Below are 16286 nucleotides of genomic sequence, written 5' to 3' on the forward strand. Positions count from 1 at the left end.
AAGAACCCATTCTTCATGTTCCTCCTGCCTCTTAAATAGCATTACAAAAATATAATATAAAAATGTCTTCAAAGATTTTCTCACTAAAAAAACTTAAAATAAAAATAGAAAGTAGAAATTTGTTGAGATTTCGGGATTTTCTCACTAAAAAAACTTAAAATAAAAATAGAAAGTAGAAATTTGTTGAGATTTCGGGATAAAATAAGCATTTATCTTTTTGAAGGAATGCATTGTGAATCTTAAATGGAGGACCTCCATTATGCATGGACTTCTAGAAGGCGAGCAAGTTATGTAGGGGGATTTACCTCTGGAATTCAAACACATGTCGCTTTAATTGTTGTAAACTCCTGTGATATCCTCTCAATGAATAATTTAGTAATAGAGTGATGACTATGAGGTTTGACTAAATTTCTCCAAATATAATCCAAGTCCACCTTTTTTAATTTCTTGATTTGACCTTGGTGTTCTAGTCTAATTCTTGGACCTTATTAATAATTATGTAAGCCTCTATAGGCTTATCATCAAAAGTATCTTATTGCATTTTAGTCCCACTTGCATTATTGATTGCATCGGGGAGAATAAATCTGTTATGTAATTTTGACTAGTTACTTAAAACCATGCGGGCACTTTTTCCAAGTTTTTCTTCTTTCATTTTGTCAATTTTGGGTAGGTTGGGTGGCACTATCTTCTCTATATCTTTATATGCAATTAGTTAGGTTAATTTTCTATTAACCTCTCAAGAATTAATTGAACATGTTTTTGTTGACCCTTGGATAAACTTAGCTCATTGCAAACTCTTTCTCTATGCGAATGAATTTTTGGTTTATTTCAACTTTTTCCTTGTTTTAATGGGTTTTTTTTTGGATTTTTATCATCTGGGATGGGTGACTTTTCGGGAAGGCTTGGTTATCGGGTGTAAGCCATGGAAGTGATGATTGACGCTATGTGATTCATTTCACTAGTTTCAATCCCACTTCTTCACCCCTGTGAGCATCACCTGATGCAATGAGTGCTAAGTGAACTATTCAAAAATCATGAGAAATTAATCAGTTACGACTAGCTCTCATGGAAATGGTCATACATGAATGACTTACTTAACGCAGTTGAATCCCAAAATGATATCTAATATAATGCACTGCGTAAACCCCCATACTTAAATTCAAAAAGAGTGAAGGGACCTCTACTTGAATGGTTCATGAGGCACAATACTTGCTAAGGTTTTGCAAATGGGGTAGCAAGCTAAGTGGGCTTGATTGTGGGGAAAACTCCACAGTTAAGTGTGCTTGAGCCAGAGGCGATCTGGGATGGGTGACCTCCCAGGAAGTCCTGGTTACTGGGTGCAAGCCCAGGAAGTGATGATTGACGCTATGTGATTCATTTCATTAGTTTCAATCCCACTTCTTCACCTCTGTGAGCATCGCCCAATGCAATGAGTGCTAAGCGAACTATTCAAAAATCATGAGAAATTAGTCAGTTACGACTACCTCTCATGGAAATGGTTATACGTGAATGACTTACTTAACGCAGTTGAATCCCAAAATGATATCTAATATAATGCACTGCGTAAACCCCCATACTTAAATTCAAAAAGAGTGAAGGGATCTCTACTTGAATGGTTTATGAGGCACAATACTTGCTAAGGTTTTGCAAATGGGGTAGTAAGCTAAGTGGGCTTGATTATGGGGAAAACTCCACAGTTAAGCGCGCTTGAGCCAGAGGCGATCTGGGATGGGTGACCTCCTGGGAAGTCTTGGTTACCGGGTGCAAGCCCCGGAAATGATGATTGATGCTATGTGATTCATTTCACTAGTTTCAATCCCACTTCTTCACCCTTGTGAGCATCACCCGATGCAATGAGTGCTAAGTGAACTATTCAAAAATCATGAGAAATTAGTCAGTTATGACTACCTCTCATGGAAATGGTCATACGTGAATGACTTACTTAACACAGTTGAATCCCAAAATGATATCTAATATAATGCACTGCGTAAACCCCCATACTTTAATTTAATATTTTTACAAGTCTTATTAATCAATCTCATTTGAGGAATATAGATAACCCTAACAACATGATAATACATTTAAAAAAATATAAATAATAATGACAACATCACATGACTATGCATGATAATATATGCAAGATTCTCACTTAAAATGAATTTAATGTTGTATTTAGTTGATATTGATGTTCAATTTAATAATATAGATTTTTTCCCAATATTATGAATCAATATACATTTCAATATTTTATAATATAATTGCAAATATTTGTATTTTGATTTTCCATTATATATATTTTTAGTTGTATTTTTGTGTTTGTATATGTGTAATACTTTTATGTATACATAAATAAAATCAAATGCAAAAAAATGTTATATGTAGAATTATATTGATTATTTTAACAAAATTATACCAAAAAACAAATAACTATGAAGTTAAATGTCCTATTTTAATCTATAATTTAATTCAATTCAATAAATATTTTTTTTTTAAAACAGTAACTATAAATATATTTTTACAACAACTATTAATTAATATATTTTTAAAATGAATTTAATGCTATATTAATTAAAATTTTCCCAAATATTATCAATCCATATACATTTCAAAATTTTCCCAAATATTATCAATCCATATACATTTCAAAATTTTATGATATGATTTTAAATATTTGTATTTTAATTTTGTAGTAATTGTTTGTTAATTGTATTTATATGTTTTTTTTTATAATAATTTTATACATACATAATATCATATCCAAAAAGTTAGATGTTGTATTTTAATTTATATTTTGATACAAATTTAAATATTTTTATTTTTATTATTATTATAATTATATCATATCCAAAAAGTTAGATGTTGTATTTTAATTTATATTTTGATACAAATTTAAATATTTTTATTTTTATTATATATATATATATGTATATATATATAGTTAGATGTTGTATTTTAATTTATATTTTCATGCAAATTTAAATATTTTTATTTTTATATATATAGTATTTGAATTTATATTGATATTTAATTTAATATTTTTTTTTTATAAAATTTAATACATAATATACATTTCAAAAATATAAAAATTATTAAATAAAACTTTGTATTTTAATTTATATTTTGATTTAATTCCATAATTTAATTTTTTTACAATAATTATTAATCAATATACATTTGAAAAATATAAATAATCATAATAATTTTATAGAACTATACCTAACCTAATGTACAAGATTTATATTTTACAACAAATAAGTTACATGTGAAAAAGGTTGAATGTTGTAAAATATAAATAATCATAAAAACAACATACCATAAATACCATATTATAACATTTTTTTTATCAATATTATTAACAAATATATATTTAAAAAATATATCCCAAATAATAAAATACCTTATTATTTTATAATAATCATAAAATTATTATATAAATAAATAACCTAATGTATATTATAAAACTGTATTATTTCATTTTATATATTTATAATTGTAATTAAAAAAAAATATCGATTTAAAAGTAAAATATTAATATACACTAAATATAAATAACATTATATATTTCAAAAATTAATATATTTCAATTTTAAAACATGTATAGATATTTTCTTTGCTGTCCCTTTACTTCCCTCTCTAGCCACTTGTGGCTTTCCCTAAGTGAGATATTTTCTTGAAAATATCTCCAAGAGAAGGGAATAACTGTCAAACAACAATTATTTTGAGATCTCAAGACCTACAATCCAGTCCAAAATTCTATTCCAGAGTTCCACTAACCATCTCAAGAATGCCCACCTTGGCAACTTCTTGTCCATGCCCTATTTTCTTTGTTGTCTCTTTACTTCCCTCTCTAGTCACTCTAGTGTAGCCAACCACCTCGCTTTTGTTTTTTATAACTACTACATGGGTAAGAAGTGGCTTTCCCTAATTGAGTTGAAGGGAATAGAAAGACTCTATGGAACTCAAGATTACTCTTTCTTGAAGTCTTTCCCCTCATTTCTCTAACTTAGTCTAACTTTAAAAAAAAAAAAAAAAAACTTAGTATAACTTTTTTTTAAACAAAATAAATAAATAAAAAAATTTTATAACCAGAATCTTTTTACTAATTTCTACCAAATCCAGATTACCGAGTCTTTCACAATAAAAAGTAAATGACTATATCCCTAGGGGTATCACACCCATGAAATCGACCAATATTGGATCAACTGGATGAACAACCTTTTATTGTCATCCTTTTTCTCAATCATGGTCAATGACTCCCCCACTATCCCATTTCGAACTTCTAGAGGCATTAGGATAGTAAGAGGTATATAAGTTAAGTAAGTTTCTTTTTGGGACACTATTTAAACTGAACTTTCACAACATATATGTCTCCTTAGGCTTTGAAGAATTAATTTTTAATAAGAAAGAAACCTTTTCACATTCTTCGAGAATAATAATTTGTCTTTATCAATAAAACATACATAATTTAAGATATCAGATCAGTTTCAATTAATAAAATACTTATCTGTCTCAATTAGCACTCCCAGAGAAATAAATCCAAGAAAATACTCCTTTATCCACCCAATTTTTGAGAGTGGCAATTATGTCCAGGTCTCCCAAAGCCTCCTAGTTTCTTGAGTAGTTCAAACCAGCTCAAGAACACTTTTCGATAGTATTCCCACCTTGAAAATGTCCTCTCTAGGCACTATTTTCTTTGTTGTCTCTTTACTTCCCTCTCTATCCACTCGTGGCTTTCCCCAACTGAGATATTTTCTTTTAAAATCTCTCCAAGGGAAGAGAATAACTGTCTAATGCTTGGAACTTGATGCAGGAGCATTCACCCAAGAGAAAAACCATTGTAATTAAGTAGACATAGGGGGTCATGTATTTTTAGGAAGTTGGATTCCTAAGTGATAAATTGATGTAATTTAGGCTTTTAAGTGCATAGAATAGGAATAAATCGGATAATGTGAGATATCTTGTAAATGTTCTCGAATAAGGAGGACATGAGTGGGAGTAATGACAAAAGAGTTCAAAATCAAATATAACTCTTAAACAGTTCCATGATTCGAGGAACTAAGGAGAGCCTTTAGGAATTAATTGAACCTAGAAGTGGACATAGAGGGCCGAGTGATTTGGGAGTCGGTTTAGTAGATATAGGAATCGAACCAGGATTAGTTCAACAGAACTACCTGGCATATATGTAAGCCTACGGGCAGAGTGAGAGGGGAGGCCATTGATAGCAGAAGATCAGGCTTGTGTGAGACAGAGAAGTCTCGAATGTAATCTTTGTTTTTGCATATATATATATATATATATATATATATATATATATATATATATACAGATTTTGTTCCTGACTGTGTCAGTGTTTGAAGAGTATTTTCATGAATGAATTACTTGAATTCGTAGGCTCTGCAATAGGTTGCAGGTAGAATTCTGAAGGACGCAGAGGAACGAAGTGATTCAGAGGAGTCGTAAAAGGATCTTAGAATCCAATTGAAGAAGTAGAGTGAAGCTCTGGAGAAAAGTGCGAAGTGAGATTCGCAGAAGAGTAAAGCTCAGGAGGAATCGCGCAGTAAACCAACAGGAAGGCTGAAACCTTTAAAGGAGGGCAAATCCACAGAATAATTGAAGAAAACACATAAAAACCAAGTAAAAAGGAGGAGCGAAGGAGTGAAGCGTCCGTGCTCAACAACCGTTGGATCTGGAAGATCAACGACCCAGATAATTTACCTAAGGAGCAAGGCGAAATATCGCATCGACGAATTTTAATTCATAGTCTAAGTCCCGCAAACCTAAAACCAATTTACATTGGAAATCGGTGCAAAACATAGTCTGAGTTTGGAACGCGGACCTGAAATATTATGAAGGTTGGCCTAAACCCTTATCGGGTCTGGAAGCTTGGTTGGATTGACGATTTGTAGTAGAAGGGGTTCAATTATAGAGGAGAGCAATTGCGATAGTGCGATGGAATCTGGACCGTCGGATCGAGAGTCCAAATCAACAACCCAGATCTAATAGCTAATTGCATATCAGTGCAGTGAAGGGACAATGCAATGGAACGCCGATAGGCTGATCAATGATGTGTCGATAGCCATTGGATCGGTGAATGAATGGACGATGGAGATTGAGTCGGAGATCAGAGCAAAGAGTGGACCTGACGCATTTATAGGCATGGGTTTAATGAATTTTAAGTCCGCTATATGTGTTCGGAGCGGAGTTTCCATGTATTCCCTTTGTATTATGTTTAAGTGTTGAAACACTTCCGATAGTCGCATATTGGAGGGGAAGGGGTGATGAGGCACATATGTAATGTGGCTTGTCAAAGTCTCAATAGCTGATTGCGATTGCGATAATGGTACAACCTTGATAACTATGCAGAGGTCGTATGAAAGGCGGGAAAAGGTATGGTTTGGAGCATTTTCCTTTGTAAATGAGTTATACAGGAATTAACGCTGATACATGGTTTTGTGTGTTAATATATGTATTAACCAATGTTTTAAGAGGGGTTGTTATATATATACGGCAACAAAGCTATGGAAGCTTAAAGCGCCGATAGAAGGTTTATGAAGGGTTGTTTAATATCTCCTGATAGGGGGTTTAGGCGGGGTGATTGAGTTTCGATACAAAGGAACTGGTGGTAAAAGGGCCTTAACCTTTAGAGGTTGAAGATTTGACTCCTTTGTGAGTCAAATACCTGGGACAGTTGTGTTTATACATGTTTATGCATACTGTGGGTATGTGCGGGGGTAACCCTACACCATTAGTGGTATCAGAGCAGAATTGTAATCAGAGCAGGTTTGTAATCAGAGCAGAATTGAAGTTGAAACAATTGGTTAAAACAGAACAAAGAAATTCTATGAGAAAGAATTGAGAACATATTATGTGTTAAGGTGTTTATGCAGGCAAGAGGAAGGATCAGATTCTAATATGACAGAAGAAGGCACATAGAGGTGATGTGTAGCAGAACTTGCAGATGCAAGAAACAGAGGAAATCCATCCAAGGCATAGATCATGTTGAGATCTTGAAAATGAGGTAATATGTTCTATTTTAAATTAATAATGTGTGTTTATATACTAATGCACAAGTGACAACAAGAGAAGCTATGAGAGGAGAACCCGATGTGTTCTTGAAGACAGAGTAAATAAAATACTATGATGGAGAAGTGGCAGTGAACCTGAAGAATCCAACAAGAGATTGGATAGAGAGGACAGCTGAAGTGTTCTCAAGAGAGAGTGAGAGGTTGCAGAGGCCTAGAAGGAGCAAAGGTGTTGCTCGAGAGGAGTTTCCAGATAGAGGACTCGTGCTTACCAAAAGACTGAGTGAGGAGAGCTTAGTGAGGTAAGATTACAACAAGGAGGACTAGCTGTTGCAGAGGCTTGTTGCAGATAAGTGAAGAGCTCATGAATAAAGAGGAGAAGAAGATGACTGCTGATAGTCATAGCAGAGGTTCAGAGAGAAGCCACAACAGAAGATATGAGAAGAAAGAAGATGCCAAGGCAAATGGCAAGAGGATGAGTCAAGAGGAGATTGACAAAGAGATTGCAGAGTTAAAAGAACAACTCAATGTATTAAGGAGAATACTTGAGGAAAGCTAGAGACTAGGTTGGGTCTTGAGGAAGAAGCCAGTGGAATGACATGAGATGCAGAGAAGGCTACAACAAAAGCAAGTGAAGAGGCTGATAGAAAAACTCAAGGAAGTTGAGTTGAAAATGGAAGAGTTCATTTGTGAACCAGAATAGGGAGAAATTCTGGGAGAGAGTGAAGACTTGAAGATTGAAATTTCAAGTGAGGCCAAAGGGTCACATGGTTTTAAATCTAACAATTTGTGTATGTTTGCAGGTGAAACATATAGAGAAGGAAAATTTGCTGATATTGTCATAAAGGAGGAAGAAGACAAGCAGAATCTAAATTCTGTTTTGGAAGAAGATGAGATAGATAGGTCTCATATATAGTTGGAGAAAGATGTCAAGCAACCGAGTGAAGGGCTTGAGGAGATTGAAGAAGAGACTATCAAAGGATTTCTGAATCATATGAAGTATTTAGAACAACAAGGAGATATGATGGCTGAACCATCAAGTGAGACCACAGAGTCTTTTGTTTTTAAAACTGATAGTTTGTGTATGATGGTAGATATTGCAGGAGAAAAGCAGCTATTTGAAGATATTTTCAGAGGAGATGAAGCTCTAGAAGCAAAAGGTGACAAAGAAAACTTTTCAGAAGAGGAGGAATTTGACTGCATACAGAAGAAAAGGTCATGGATGAGTCTATAGAAGCTGTGATAGAAATGAGGAATCATGATCTTATTCTGATGAAGAATGAAGAAATATTGTTTCAGAAAGGTAATCAAATGAGTTATATTAATTTTATTGATGAAAAACAAATGCAGGAGAATGTTAATGAAGATGATGAGACAAGAATAACTCTGGGAGAAGAGTTACAAGGGGACAGCAAGGCAAAATGTATTGAAGAAGAAGGACATCTATTGAAAGATGTTAAGGAAGAAGAAGACTATGCAAAAGACTTAGCAAAGGGAGAAAGGACATCTGATGATCTATCCATAACAAAGGAAGGTATGGAGAACGGTGTGAAATTTCCAAAATCTACTCCAATTGAAATTATTGAGTTATATAGGAAATTAGATTTTCAAAGAAGGGAGTTGGAAAGACAAAGGGTAGATGTTCAAGATAGATTGCTGTATAGGGAAGACAAAAGAATTGTCATGAATGGAAATCATAAGAAAAATGAGATGGATATGAAAGTTTAGCAGATTGACACTACAAGAGAAGAAGTTCACTATGGTGGACAAGGGCAGGAAGACATCATTAGGACAGATGGTGTGGAAGAGAGACTAATGGACAGTCTCATGAACTCTTTTGAGAGTTCAAATCAGCATACTGATGTGCTAATAGAGGAGAAAGAAATAGTGCATCAAACTGAATTGTTGCCAAAGGTAAATAAGGGACAACAACCTTGTGTTTTTAATTTTAACAAGTGTTTTGTGAGTGCAAGTTTTGTTGCAAATGCTGGAGGAGATTTGGCATAGCTAAGCCAAATAAATATGGGAGAAGGATATTCTGTGGAAGAATTCAATCCATGGAGCATAGATGTTAAATTGCTGGAGAGAGTGCTGAACAGTCATGATTCAGTGCAAGAGGGTAAGGATGATAGGGAGGTAGCAAGCAAACCAAAAGTTGGAACAAGCAAAGCAAAATTCAGCATAGAAGTCATCATAACAAGTAGAGCAAAAGTTGAAGTAAGCAAAGCAAAAGTTGGAGCAAGAATAATAGAACAAGAAGAAGAACAACAAATTGAAGAACTAGTGGACAACAACAACCACCTGAAGCAAAGAGAAAGAGGAAGAAGTAAGAAGTAGAATATGGACTAGTCCAAGAATAAGCTGGAGACAGAGATTGAAGAAATGTGGCAGCTGATGATGAAGCAGTTCAAATGGAGAAAAATGGTAGAAACATGAAGAAAGATCAATCAGGACTTGAATATGATTGACAAGAAGAAGAATATGGAGCAGGAGACGACAAAAGTACAACAACAACAAAGGAACAAAGCATGTGGGCAGTTACAAAAAAAAGTGTGGGATCCAGGAAGACTAAGACCAGAAGACACATGATTAGGAGATCATGAATATTTTCTACTTTGGAGTTTGATGCAGGAGCATTCACCCAAGAGAAAAACCATTGTAATTAAGTAGACATAGGGGGTCATGTATTTTTAGGAAGTTGGATTCCTAAGTGATAAATTGATGTAATTTAGGCTTTTAAGTGCATAGAGTAGGAATAAATCGGATAGTGTGATATATCTTGTAAATTCTCTCGAATAAGGAGGACATGAGTGGGAGTAATGACAAAAGAGTTCAAAATCAAATATAACTCTTAAATAGTTCCATGATTTGAGGAACTAAGGAGAGCCTTTAGGAATTAATTGAACCTAGAAGTGGACATAGAGGACTGAGTGGATTTAGGAGTCGGTTCAGTAGATATAGGAATCAAACCAGGATTAGTTCAACAAAACTACCTGGCATATATGTAAGCCTACGGGTAGAGTGAGAGGGGAGGCCACTCATAGTAGAAGATCAGGCCTGTGCGAGACAGAGAAGTCTTCAATGTAATATTTGTTTTTGCATCTATATATATATATATATATATATATATATATTGTTGGAAATAATACTGAGAGGGGGGGTGAATCAGTATTATCAAGCAATTTACCAAATCTTCCTTATTTGATCTTTTGAATTATTCTTGCATATCAGTACCATAAAATAATGAGCATGAATAAAGAAAATAGACAGTCACACCAAAGAACACAAGATGTAAGGTGGAAACCCAATGCGGGAGAAAACCACCTGCTGCAATATGTCTCTATCTTCTTTCAAGAAATTCTTTTTACAATGATTTTGTACTGGTGCAGTCCTTTACCAGCACGCAGGCTGCAACCTGCAGAGAGCTACAACTCTCTCTCGTTTTCCAGTCTCTCCTGGAAGGGAGCTACAACCCCCTACTTCTTTTCATGAAGAATCAAATGATCAACAAGTATACAACAGATACAGTCCACTACAGATATCAGATCAGTAATTACAGAAATAACGCAGAACACCTTATGAACAGAAATATACAGTCAACAGATCATCTTAAGACAGGGACGCATATTTTCTTTCTGTGACCTGCGACTGGACGCAGTCCACCTTCCACTGTTCTGCGTGCCGACGCACTGTTCCTCTATGCTTTGCTGCAACCGGCGCACCCAGAAACACTATCGCGCCGCGTCTTTTGCTTCAGAGACGCACCCAATAACACAGTCGCGCCGCGTCCTTTGCCTCCGAGACGCACCTGAGCCTTTACTGTACTGCGTCCCGGCGCACTTTCCCTTCACTGAACCTGCGTCCCTTCAGATATAAAAGATATGAGGACTTCAGAACCAACCCAAACACTCAGATCCACAGATCTGATCATGCGCCATAGAGATCACAGTCCATTAGAAGATTCGCCTTCATAGATCTGGACTAGATCTCACCAAAAGATATTCAACCAAGATGATACTAAATCCAAATGAACTCCTTTGCTTTATATAGGCAAGCTTCTCCCCAAAACATGGAACAAAACCACGAGCCGACACCATAGAAACACAAAACCGTCGGCTAGATACCACACAAGAAACCCCCACGTGCTTTTCTCTGCCTTGAAATGTGTGCACTGGGCGGACGCACCTCCTGAACGGCTGGCCTGCGTCCCTGGACGCGGGTTCTGTATGGTATACCTGCGGGGACGCACTTGCTGAACATATTTCCTGCGTCTTTCTTGATTTATCACCTGAATGGGTTTGCCATCAAGGACAACACCTGAATCATAATGCCAACAATCTCCCCCTTTGGACTTGATGGCAACCACATAATCTTCAGCTTCATTCTCCCCCTTTGACATCAAGGGCAAAGGGTATGCTCCCCCTATGCTCATGCATCTCCAGATCTGTAACCAGAAATCCATCATGAAGGAGATAGAGACATATTGCAGCTATTTCCAAGATCTCCTTCTCCATAATGCCAACAATGCATTATGTGCTCCCCCTGAGCCTATACCACCAATAGGAAGATGATCAACAGTAAGATTATGCATCAACAACCCCCAGCTTTTGCCTGAGGTATTCAAAAGTGTCCCTGGGCAACGGTTTGGTGAAAATATCAGCAACTTGTTCCTTAGAAGGAACATACTCCAACTTGACCTTCTGTTCAAGTACTTGTTCTCGGAGAAAATGGTACTTGATTGGTATGTGCTTGGTTTTTGAATGCATAACCGGATTCTTTGAGATGCTGATTGCACTTGTGTTGTCACATAAGATAGGGATTGGAGGAGTACAAGTGATTTGATAATCCTGCAAATTCTGCATCATCCAAAGGAGTTGGGTGCAACAAGATGCAGCAGCAACATATTCTGCTTCAGCTGTAGACAAGGCAATTGAACTCTGTTTCTTGCTGAACCAAGAGACCAGTCTGGGACCCATAAAGAACGCACCACCACTTGTGCTTTTCCTGTCATCCACGCTTCCGGCCCAATCTGCATCTGTATAGGCATGAAGAGTAAGATCTGTATCTCTAGGATACCATAAGCCATAATTTTGAGTCCCTTGAAGATATTTGAAAATTCTCTTCACTGCTTGAAGATGAGTCTCCTTCGGATTTGCCTGAAATCTTCCAACTATTCCAACTGCATGCATGATGTCTGGTTGGGTACCTGTCAAATATAGTAAACTTCCAATCATAGATCTGTAGGTTGGTTGATGTACTGCTGCAGATTCATCATTTGCACTGAGACTACATCCTGTGACCATGGGTGTACATACTGGTTTTGCATCTTCCATGCCATATTTCTTCAAAATCTGCTTGAGATACTTGGTTTGAGATAAAAAGATTCCTCCTTCCTTCTGTTGGATTTGCAAACCAAGGAAATATGTCAGTTCTCCTAGCAAGGACATTTCAAATTCTTTCTGCATGACTGAGGCAAAGCTTTGACTCATAGCTTCTTCATTGCTGCCAAAAATAATGTCATCTACATACACAACAAGTATTAGCAATTTGTCATTTTCAACTTTTATATACAGATTGCTATCTGCTGAACCTTTTAAGAAACCTTGTTGATGAAGATATTTGTCCAACCGGTAGTACCAAGCCCTTGGAGCTTGTTTGAGACCATAGAGAGCCTTTTTCAATCGGCATACAAGATTTGGATCATTTCCAAGAATGAACCCATCTGGCTGTTCAATGTACACTTCTTCTTCCAAGTCTCCATTCAAAAAGGCTGATTTCACATCCATTTGAAATACTTTGAAGTTCTGAAAACTTGAGAGAGCAAGGAACATTCGGATGGCCTCAAGTCTTGCAACAGGAGCAAAAGTTTCTTCAAAGTCTATTCCTTCTTGCTGCGCATACCCTTTACAGACGAGTCTGGCTTTGTTTCTAATTACTTCTCCATTTTCATTCAATTTATTTTTGAAGACCCATTTTGTTCCAATAACATTCTTATCTTTTGGTCTAGGAACCAGCTCCCAAGTGTTGTTCTTTTCGATTTGCTCAAGTTCTTCATCCATTGCTTTCACCCAACATTCATCTTTGCATGCCTCTTTCACATTTTGTGGTTCGGTGGAGGAAAGTAATGCCAAATAGCTTGAAGCTTCTGCAACTGTTCTTCTAGTTTGTATACCTGCTTCTTTTTGTCCCATGATCTGAGATTCTGGATGGTTCTTCTGAACATATCTGGATGGAGTCTTTTCTTCTATTCTTGTCCGTTCTTCTGCTTCTTCGTGAGGTTCTTCTTGAGATTCTTCTTGAGGTTCTTCTTCTTCATCATTCTGTCTTTGAGGGTAGCTCTCATCTTCTTCGATGTCTTCACGATGTATTTGCCTAGGAATATATCCCTTTTCATCAACCACTACATCAATGCTGTCAACAATTCTGCCAAGTCTTTTATTGTAGCATTTGTATGCTTTGCTATGTGGAGAATAGCCAAGAAGAATGCCTTCATTTGCTCTAGGATCAAGTTTGCCAAGCTGCTCCTCAGTATTCTTGATATAACATTTGCTCCCAAATATTTTGAAGTGCTTTACCGAAGGAGTTTTACCACTCCAGAGCTCATGAGGGGTTTGAGTGCTATTCACCCGGACATTTGTCTTGTTGAGAATAATAACCGCAGTATGTGCAGCCTCACCCCAGAAGGTTGCGGGGGTTCCTGATTCATCAAGCATAGCACGAGCCATTTGTTGGATTGTTCTGTTCATTCTTTCAACAACTCCATTTTGCTGAGGCGTTCTAGCTGTAGAGAATTCTCTCCTTATCCCATGTTCATCACAGAAATCGAAAAATTCATTTGAAGTAAATTCCCCACCTCTGTCAGATCTGAGGCACTTAATTTTATGACCTGATTCATTTTCAGCCAAGGCTTTGAAGGTTTTGAATTTTTCGAATGCTTCATCTTTGTGCTTCATAAGACCTAACCAAACAAACCTGGAGAAATCGTCAATAAATAATATCAAGTATTCCTCTCCTCTAGGTGTTCTTTTTCTGAATGGTCCACATACATCTGTATGTACTAGCTCAAGAGGCATGCTGGCTGATCCTTCTTTCTCTGGAAAGTTAGTTCTGGTTTGTTTTCCAAACTGACATGATCTGCATATGGTGTTGTCAGGAATTTTGATATCTGGAAGATCGCGAACTGCCTGATATTTGCAAGCTTTCCTTATTTGTGAGAAGCTTAGATGTCCCAACCTTCGATGCCATAACCAGTGCTCTTCATTCTTGCTTAGATAGCATTGTTGTTGTCCTTCATCAAATATGTATAGATTATTTGGAGTTCTCTTTCCTTTGAGAACTGTTTTACCTGTATCAAGATCACGAACAAGGCATCCATTTGATCTGAATATAACCTCGGTTCTTTGATCACACATCTGGCTGACACTTAGAAGATTATGCTTCAATCCATCAACAAACAAAACATTTCCAGCCTTAACATCTTCTTTTAAAGGAGCAATACCTTTTCCTTTTATAGTTGTAGGAGTATCATTTCCAAAAGAGACTTTCTTTCCCTTTTCTAAATTAGAATAAGACTCAAGTTTTTCTTTATCACCTGTCATATGCTTCGAACATCCACTGTCAATGTACCATAGATTTTCTTGTCCTTCTGCATAAAATGCTATCCCACATCTTTCTGTTTGAGGTTCCTTTATTCTCCATGTTTTGGCGCCTGAGGCTTGTTCCTTTTTCTGCTCTTGTACCTTTCTTTCCGGAAACCTGCTTCTGCACTCAAAGTCTTTATGTCCAAAATTATTGCAAATAGAACATTCAACTTCATTTTCAAGAGCTGAAAAGTTGTTATAGGTCCTTTTTGTAATCCCTGTCATACTTCTTTGTTTTTGAGCTTCCCTAGTCATGATTGTTTTATACGCAACACATTGAGCTGCTTTGTGACCAAAGTTATGGCAAGAAAAGCATTGTCCATTGAAGAAGCTTCTGCGATTATTGGATCTACCAGCCAACTGATTGTAATTTCTATTTTCATCTATTCTTGAACCAAATTGAGAAGATTTTACCTGTGGCTGGTTGTGGCTTTTGTTCACCCTTAAGCTGGATTGCCCTTGATAGTTTCTGCTTGACATTTGTCCCTGCTTTACCTGATGATCTTCCTTGTGCTCTTGCTCATTTCTTCTTGCTGCATCAAGATAACTTTTTGAAGTGGATGCTTGAGAAGTTTCTCCATTATAGCCCAAACCTGTCTTATTTAGTGGAGACCGCTGCACACTGATAATCTCATCCAAAGTTTCAGATCCTTTGACAAACTTGAGATTAATAGTTTTTGTTTTCTCAATTTCTTTTCTAAGACCAACAATTTCACCTTCTAATTTTTCAAGATGTTTTTCCTTTTCATCAATTTGGAATTGTAGAGTATCAATAATCATGTTCTTTTCTTCTATGCATCTCTTGAGTCTAGTAATTTCATCATAAAGGTTATCCACATCTACAGCATCCTCATAATCATCATCTTCAAATGCCATTAACAACCTATATTTATTACCTTGTTCATCTTCATCACTGTTTGATAAGCCATCACTATCTTCATGGGTGTAGTAGCTTTTCTTATTTGCGCTTTGTTTCTTGTTCCATCTAACTGGTTCCTTTCCTTTATCCTTATAAGAGCATTTTGCAGCATAATGACCTACTCTTCCACAAGCAAAGCATTTGAAAGGTAGCTTACCTCTAAACCTTCCAGAACCTCTTTGAAGATTTCTGACAAAATTTGATTCTTCTTCCTCTTCTTCTGGATCATGGCTTGCTTCATAGTAATCTTCTTTGCCTGATGCTTTAAAAGCAGCCTCCCTTCTGTCTGATGGTCCTCCCTTTCTCATTTCATAAGCAGTTAGAATTCCATGTAGCTGAGACATAGTAAGAACACGGAGATTTTCTTTTTCTTCTATTGCAGATACTTTGGATTCAAACTTGGGGGATAATGATCTTAGAATCTTTTGAACTACTAGAGACTCCTTTACTTCTTCACCCAAATTTTTCATACAATTTACAATCTCATCTACCCGAAGAAAATAATTAGCCACACTTTCATCATTATACATCTTGAGAGTCTCATATTGAATTCTGAGAGTTTGAAGTTTGGCTTGTTTTACCTGTTCATCTCCTTCATAGCTTGTGATCATTTTGTCCCATATTTCTTTTGCTGATTTGAAGTGCATTACCTTCATGAATTCTGTTTGGGATATACTTCCTAATAGAGTACTGACTGCTTTTGCA

This window comes from Pinus tabuliformis, chromosome 1_2, assembly GCF_031772625.1.
Source record: "Pinus tabuliformis cultivar Carrire ecotype Pingquan chromosome 1_2, CPIR1, whole genome shotgun sequence".
Classification (NCBI taxonomy): Eukaryota; Viridiplantae; Streptophyta; class Pinopsida; order Pinales; family Pinaceae; genus Pinus; species Pinus tabuliformis.